We start from the raw sequence: 9,232 nt of genomic DNA on the forward strand, positions 1-9,232 counted from the left end.
AACCATATATAGGATTTAGATGTCGGAAAGCCTTAAACTACTCGCTGTTGCAAATTTCAGCAAAATCGGATAAAAAATAAAACATTTATGGGCATTAGACCTTTTATAGGCAGATCGGTCTATATAGCAGCTATGCCCAAATATGGTCCGATTTGGCCCGTTCAAGAACTTAACCAGCTTGCATCAAAAAGAAGTATCTGTATCAAATTTCAGCTCAATATCTCAATTTTTGAAGGCTGTAGAGTGATTACAACAGGAGTGCAAGGATTTCTGAGTCTAACAACACACTTTATCACAGCTATGGTAGTGGTGTAGGTTACAATTTATGAGTTTGTAATAAATTCCATATAAAATGTATGCTAGAGCCTTAAATAATGAACTGAATTCCTTGGAAAGCACTACATCTAACTTCAGACGTCGTGACAACACGAGTTATCGTTAACCGATTGCCATAGTATTCTGTATTTTGCTTATTGACGAAGAACGCCATGGTTTGAATCTTGGCGAGAACAACAACAAAATTTTTCTGCGTTGGTTATCCCCTTCTAATGTTGGCGACATTTGTGAGGTACTATACCATGCATAGAAGCCATGTTAAAACCGCTCTCCAAAAAGGTGTCGCACTGCGGATCTCCTTGTCTGAGACCTCGTTTGATATTAAACGGTTCGGAGAGGCTTGTTAATATTTTAACCGATGAGCGTGTATCTGCAAGCGTCATTCTGCAAAGACGTATCAGTTTTGCAAGAATACCAAAGGCTTAAAATACCTTCGAATGCATAAAGCTTTCGAAGCGGATTGTTAGGTGTAGGTGTTTATTTGCCCTTCTCGGGTCTTTTAAATGATTTGGCGCAGTGTGAATATCTGGTCTATGGTGGATCTACCACTTTATACTTTAATTCCTCACACTGTACTCTCGATAGTATCGTGTATGGGATATCTCTCCTTAATCTTCCTCGTTGATACTGACTGTTGGGCTACTCTGTATGCCGCATTCTTTAGTAGTAGTAGCTTTTTGGCACTCCTGGTCGTACCATGGGTTTCTTGGCTTTCGGTAACAAAGTACGGATGTTGCGGCTCTTCCCATGGCTTGGGCAATAGTTTGCCATTGTGCTGCCATACTATCGGGACAGTGATTGGTTACTTCAAGCCATTGGGCCAGCCGAGTGGAGTATGCCGTTGCTTGCTATTGTGTTTACAGCCCTTGAATCGATCGTACATCTAATAGTTGGTTGAATGCCTTCGATCTATCACAATATGATTTATTTGGTTTCTCGTACTTTGATCGGAACGTATGAATCCTTCGATGTTGGAATCTGGTGCTGCTAACTACCATGTTCTTCGTCATAGCTAAGTCTAATAGCTTCAATCCATTCGCGGAAGTTCCTTCGTGTAGAACCGTTGCTTGGTTTCCAACATCCCTATGTTAAACATTTAAAATTATAATCTACTAATTATTCTTTGAAAAGCGTATATATTATTCACTAAAGTTTTCCAGACTAACAAGCACAATATTTTATTTAAAGTTAATTAAAACAAATAAAAAGGCGTTAATTTCGGCCGGGCCGAACTTTGGATACCCACCACCTTGGATATGTACGTAAACCACCTTTCGTCATAATCCGGTAAAAAATGCATAACTTATGCCACCCAAAGCTGCTTTAAGGAAATATGGTCTGATTTGGGCCAAATTCGACACGGATATTGAGTGGTCTATTAAGTGCAAGTCATTGTTAAATTTTTTTAGAACTAAATATTAGTTTTTTGATAGCCATATCGAAATATAAACCTATCTGAACCACATAAGTCACGGTGTCAAATTTCAGCAAAATCACTTTAAATCACGAGATCGGTTTATATGGCGATCTGTGCCATATTGCAGAAGGATGTCGAAGTGCTTAACTTAACTCACTGGCCTAAATTTCGGCGACATCGGACAATAAATGTGCATTTTATGGGCCCAAAGCCTTAAATCGAGAGATCTGTCTGTATGGCAGCTATATCCAAATCTGGACCGATCTGTCCTAACAAAACTCACTCACTAAGATCCTAAATCGGCGGATCGGTCTATAGGGGGGCTGTATCAAGATATAGTCCGATATAGACATGGCTAGATCGTCTTAGATTTTTACGCTTATCAAGAATATATATACTTTATATGGTAGGAAAAGGATATTTCGATGTGTTGCAAACGGAATGACAAAATGAATATACCCCCATCCTTCGGTGGTATATGGTATAAAAATTTTCAACAGTTATAAGAGAATTATATGAGTCAATTTTCATAACAATCGGTTGACAAATGACCACATTATTGTAATGTTGCTCAAAATGGGAAGAACATATATATGAGAGCTTTATCTAAATCTGAACCCATTTCGACCAAAATTCGTACATATTGTGGCAGTTGTCGAGGAAAGTGTTGTGCAAAATTTTGGAAAAATTGGTAAATAAATGCGATTGCAGTGACTGTAGAAGTTAAAATTGGGCGATATATACATTGGCACAGATATGTCTACATATCTTTTTAAAAATAGCAGTTATGTAAACTGAAAGTAACATAGGTAGAATAATGTGTTATTCTAAAAATTTTAACAAGTTATGTAAATGCCTGTGCCAAATTTAAAGGTGATTGGATGAAAATTGTGACTGTACTTTGTTCACAAATGCCTGTGTCAAATTTAAAGGTGATTGGATGAAAATTGTGACCTGTACTTTGTTCACAGACAGATGGGCATAGTTTAATCGAATCCGAAAGTGACTCTGAGTTGATCGGTACTCTTATCAATGGTTCTATCTCTCTTCTTTCTGGGTGTTAAAAACAAAATTTATCTTTAGAAAAATTCATAAATATTTGGTCTTTTGAAGAAATTTTATTGAATTTATCTTAAGATCTTAAGAAAATAATTATAAAAATGTTGTCTTTAGAAAAAATTAGAACAAAATTTCCTCTTTACAAAAAAAGTTTTGATTCAGGTTCGATCCTGGCTGATGTCTTATCGTTAGTGATGGTATCCTGATATGTTAAAACTTTTCTACCTACGCTTACGGCACGCCGTTCGTACTCGGCATAAAAACTTTAATCGGACTGTACTCCTTAGTGGAATGTTCATGGGAAATATTGTAGTATAGAATATTATAATTATGAATTTTTATCACTAAGGAAAATTTGACTGAAATTTTAGGTTTAAGCAACCGCATGATTCAAATCGGTACATCACCTGATACAGCTGCCACATAAACTGATCTTCAGATTTGACGTCTTGAGCCACTATAAGACGCAATTACATTCCCTCCACCTCAATGGTGGAGGGTATGCAAGATTCGGGCCGGCCAAACTATACGCGCTTTTAATTACATAACTTAATTAGCATTTCACTTGTTGTTGGTATGTTGAAGCCATTGGACAAATCTCATGGAAATTGTCGCCAAATCTGCTCGTTTTTACGTAGCTCTTCATCATTCAAACCAGTTTCGGTAGAACATTAAAATTTTCTCTCAGTATCTGAAGTATATATTTAAGACATAGAAGACATTCGTCTAGTGTGGGTAGGTTCATTCGGCTGTATAGAATTTAACGCATTTAGCTTATTTTGTATAATTTTTTTGTTTATGATGTCTCTAGAGTTTAAATACCTTTAGAGGTCTTAAGCTTCTAAAAGAAGTATGCAATCTGTTTTTATAAAATTTGCCATCATCTCTTGCTTTCAACACTGCACACAGCCAATTACCCTTTGACAATAAAATTCAATTGCACTTGACTTTATTTCATCTGGGTCGCTTCTTTGCCATGCAGGAAAACAATAGATTTTGCACGTGATGTTACTTACCTGAACTTAAGTTGTTTAATAAAGCGGAAGTAAATATTTGCTACGTGTTTCATGTTAATGAACGTAAAGCCACAAAACGAATTTGTGTGGGCACGACAGTCAATACCGACATAAAAACACCGTGAAAACGCACGCGTATGTACAGTTAATATGAGTGTGTGCACACTTGCGAAACTACGTGAAAATTGTGAGCATCTGATTTCGTGACGAAACTCATCCAACCGGTGTGAACTGACTGACTGTATCATTTGTTAGTGTGTCAAATGAATATGGTGCAGCTAAAGGAAGTTGTAACAATGCCCGTGATTTTATTCGCTACTCGTGACACTTCACCCTTGCCTTGTGACGTTCGTTTAAGCAAGTAATTCATTCTTGGTTGTTGTTGCTGCCAAAATTTCGCTGAGATTAATGAAGTGATTTTATTACGAAGATTACACTGATAAAAGCACTTTCTGAAAACTTAAAAAAATGATAAAATATTTAGCTAAGCTTAATTTTAGTTTCAAATTAAGTTTCTTCAAATTCAGTTAACATTTTAGAAAACCTATACATAAACACAACAAGTTACAACCTCGAAATTTCCATTTTTCGAATTCTTTTATGCTGACACTATAAAGCCAATCGGTTGGCCTGATTTGGTTTAAAAGGCTTATGGGAATAATGCCAAAATCCATTACAAATTCAAGAAGAAACAAGTGAAAGCTTGCTAAGTTCGGCCGGGCCGAATCTTATATACCCTCCACCATGGGTCGCATTTGTAGAGTTCTTTTCCCGGCATCTCTTTCTTAGCCAAAACAAGTAAAAGCGTGCTTAGTTCGGCCAGGCCGAATCTCACATACCCTCCACCATGGATCGCATTTGCCGAGTTCTTCTCCCGGCATCTCTTCTTAGGCAAAAATGGATATAAGAAAAGATTTGCTCTGCTATTATTATATTATTACATGTTGGAGACCTGTGTAAAATGTCAGCCAATTCGAATAAGAATTGCGCCCTTTGGGGGCTCATGAAGTAAAATAGAGAGATCGATTTATATGGGAGCTGTATCGGGCTATAGACCGATTCAGATCATAATAAACACGTATGTCAATGGTCATGAGAGGATCCGTAGTACATAATTTCAGGCAAATCGGATAAGAATTGCGCACTCTAGAGGCTCAAGAAGTCAAGACCCCAGATCGGTTGATATGGCAGCTATATCAGGTTATGAACCGATTTGAACCATACTTGGCACAGTTGTTGGATATCATAACAAAACACGTCGTGCAAAATTTCATTCCAATCGGATAAGAATTGCGAACTCTAAAGGCTCAAGAAGTCAAGACCCAAGATCGGTTTATATGTCGACTATATCAAGTTATGGACCGATTTGAACCATGCTTGGCAAAGTTGTTGGATATCATAACAAAACACGTCGTGCAAAATTTCATTCCAATCGGATAAGAATTGCGCACTCTAGAGGCTCAAGAAGTCAAGACCCAAGATCGGTTGATATGGCAGCTATATCAGGATATGGACCGATTTGAACTATACTTGGCACAGTTGTTGGATATCATAACAAAACACGTCGTGCAAAATTTCATTCCAATCGGATAAGAATGGGGCACTCTAGAGGCTCAAGAAGTCAAGACCCAAGATCGGTTTATATGGCAGCTATATCAGGTTATCAACCAATTTGAACCATACTTGGCACAGTTGTTGGATATCATAGTAAAACACGTCGTGCAAAATTTCATTCGAATCGGATAAGAATTGCGCACTGTAGAAGCTCAAGAAGTCAAGACCCAAGATCGGTTTATATGGCAGCTATATCAAAACATGGACCGATATGGTCCGTTTACAATACCAACCGACCTACACGAATAAGAAGTATTTGTGCAAAATTTCAAGCGGCTAGCTTTACTCCTTCGGAAGTTAGCGTGCTTTCGACAGACAGATGGACGGACGGACAGACGGACGGACATGGCTAGATCGACATAAAATGTCTCGACGATCAAGAATATATATACTTTATGGGGTCTCAGACGAATATTTCGAGTAGTTACAAACAGAATGACGATATTAGTATACCCCCCCATCTTATGGTGGAGGGTATAAAAATGAGAAAAGAAACGATTTGCTCTTCTGTTAGAGCGATATCAAGTTAATCGAATTGAATGTTGGAGAATAGGAATTGCGTAGTTCAAGGGCTCAAGGAATAAAATAGGAAAATCGGTTTACATGGGAGCGGTATCACGCTATAGACCGATTCATACCGTATTTGAAACGTATGTTGAAGGTCTTGGAAGAAGCTGTTTAGAGGCTCAAGAAGTCAAGATCCCAAATCGGTATATATAGCAGCTATATTAAGTTATGAACCGATTTCAACCATAATTAGGCCCAGTTTGTGAAAGTCATAACATAACACATCATGCAAAATTTCAGCCAAATCGGATAAGAATTGCGCCCTTTTGTGGTTTAGAGAGTCAATACCCCAGATCGGTTTATATGACAGATTTACTAGGTTATGGACCGATATCAACCATATTGAACACAGTTTTTGGAATTCATAACAAAACACCCCATGCAATATTTCTGCCGAATCTGATAAGAATTGCACCCTCTAGTGGCTCAAGATGTCAAGCTCAAAGATCGGTTTATATGACAGCTACTAGCTAGACCAGGCCCGCACCGCTGCGCCTTCTTTTACTTTATATGGAACACCATTTCCTTGGAATATTTATTTTCGACAATTAAAGAGCTTTTAGTGAAATACCATGCTACGAAAATAGTATATCGCTTGACAAACAGTTTAACAATATAAGTGCCTTTATCTGAATCCCATATGAACTTCATTGGTCTACGAATTTAAGTTTGCATGTAAGGGGTACTCTATTCTAAAATACTCTATTTCAGCCCGACGTTTAGGGGTGTTTTTGGCGGTGAGGTGGTCCCCCAAACACTTGGCTCTGAAAAATATCATCATCATGCTCTTCTCTTTAATACCAAATACCAATTGGTTTTGAGAGGAGTTTACAGGATGAGGCGTCCCCCAAACACATGGCCCCAAGATTGGTTATCAAATTCGTTTTCTAATCTCAAATACCTTTCATTTGAGAAACATATTGCCATGGTCGAAAAGTTTATGGGGGGTGTTTTGTGGAGGGGGTGTTTTGGGGAAGGGGTGATGCCCCAAATACATGGTCCTACATTTTGATATCAAATTCGTATTCTATTCCAAAATATCTTTATTTGAGCACCATATTACGATGGTCGGTAAAAAATTGCTGTTTGTGTGGTATTTGGGAAAGGGTTAGACCCCCAAAAATTGGTCCCGAAAGTGGGTATCAATTCTTGCTCTACCCCAACTTCCTTTCATTCAAGCCCCACATTTAGGGGTGTTTTGGAGAGTGGGTGGTCCCCAAACACTAAGCCCTGAAAATACATCAGCAACGTGCTCTATTCTCATATATTTGAACCCCATATTGCCATTGGATATCAAATTAGTTTTCAAATCTCAAACACAATTCACTTAAACCCCTTATTGAAAAAGCCAGCAAATATGTCCAGTTCGGGGTATGGGCCCTAAAAACTATGAATATCGAGCTCCACTGTCTTGAAGACCCAAATTGTCTTGGTGAGCAAATACGTCCTACTTAGGGGTTGTTATGGTTGTGGGACGTCCCTTAGACATCAGATTCGATATCAGATTCGTGTTCTACTCTAAAATACCTCTTATTTGAGCCTCATATTGTAATATCAACAAATACTTCCTATTTGGGTGTTGTTATGGGGGTGGGATGGCCCCATAGACACATTTGCCGAACATTGATATTAGATTCGTGCTTTACTTCCAAAGACCTTTCATTTGAGTCCCATATTGCTATAGTCGTAAATTTGTCTTCTTTTGGGTATGATCTCAGGGAGGGGCGGTCCCCCAAACACTTGGTCCCACATTTGAATATAAGATTCGTATTCTACACTTAAATGCCATTTATTTAAGCCCCATGGTCGGTAAATAAATCCTGTTTGAGGGGTGTTTTGGGAAAGGGGAGGACCTCTAGAAACTTTGTCCCACATTTGGATATCAGATTCGTATTCTACTCGCAAATACCTTTCATTTGAGTCCCATATTGCCACGGGGGGTAATTATGTCCGATTTAGTGGTGTTTTGGGGGTTGGGGTGGTCCCCCAAACACTTGTTCCGACAATTGGATATCGGATACGTTTTCTAATCTTAAATACCTTTCATTTGAGTCCCATATTGTCGTGATTGGTGTATATATATTTGGTTGGTTTTGGGGTGGGGCGTACCAGGTACCCCATCCGAAATTTGAGTACCAAATTTTTGTTTGTAGGTTACTGTAAGAGAGCATACAAAATTCCGCTTTAATTTCGCATCACACATCCGAGATCTAGCGTTTCTGAAAATTAGGGCAAAGGGGAGGGTCCGCTCCCCCTTCAGATATCAAAAAATGTAGTACCCCAATTTTCACTACGGGATCATTATATACCCCATCCTATGGTCGTGGGTGTTACAAGTTAAAGAGTGCTAAGTTCGACCGGGTCGAATCTTATATACCCTTCACCATGGTTCACATTTGTCAAGTTCTTTGAACGACTTTTTCAAGAATATATGAGCTATATCAGGTTATTGACCGGCATTGGCCGTACTTGTCATACCGTTCAAGTCATATAAAAATATCACCTTCAAAATTTGAATCAAATCGAGTAATAATTGAGCCTTAAAGAAGCTCAAAAAGTCAACTTTGGATATCGGTTTATAGGGCAGCTATGTCATATTATGAACAGATGAACTGCAAAATTTCAGCTAAACCTAGAAGCTCAAGAAGTCAAAACCCAGGACCGGTTTATATGGCAGCTATATTAAAACATGGACCGATATCCCAATCCCAACTGACCTACATAAATAAGAACTGTTTCTGCAAAACTTCAAGCACCAAGCTTTACTCCTTCGGCAGTTAGCGTGCTTTCGACAAACGGTCAGACGGACAAGGCTAGATCAACTTGAAATGTCATGACGATCAAAAATTTATGTACTTTATGGGGTCCTAGATGAATATTTCGAGGTGATACAAACGGAATTACGAAATTATTATACCCCCATCCTATGCTGAAGGAGATAAAAAAAATGTTTGTACCTTACACCACTACTGTGGTACAGGACATTTAAACTTTATACATTTGTTTGGACCACCTAGAAAGAAGGGAGATATGCCCATTGATAAGCATACGGGTGGTCTCTGAATCACTTTCTGATTCAATTTGGTTATGTCCGCCTGTCTGTCCACGTTAATTTGTGTACAAAGTACAGGTCGCAATTTTAAGGTGATCATCTCTAAATAGGGCATAGGCATTTTATTTGGTCTTCAAACTGAAAACAGGAACAAACGTATTGAGTTCTACC

Source organism: Stomoxys calcitrans, chromosome 4, assembly GCF_963082655.1.
Source record: "Stomoxys calcitrans chromosome 4, idStoCalc2.1, whole genome shotgun sequence".
Lineage (NCBI taxonomy): Eukaryota > Metazoa > Arthropoda > Insecta > Diptera > Muscidae > Stomoxys > Stomoxys calcitrans.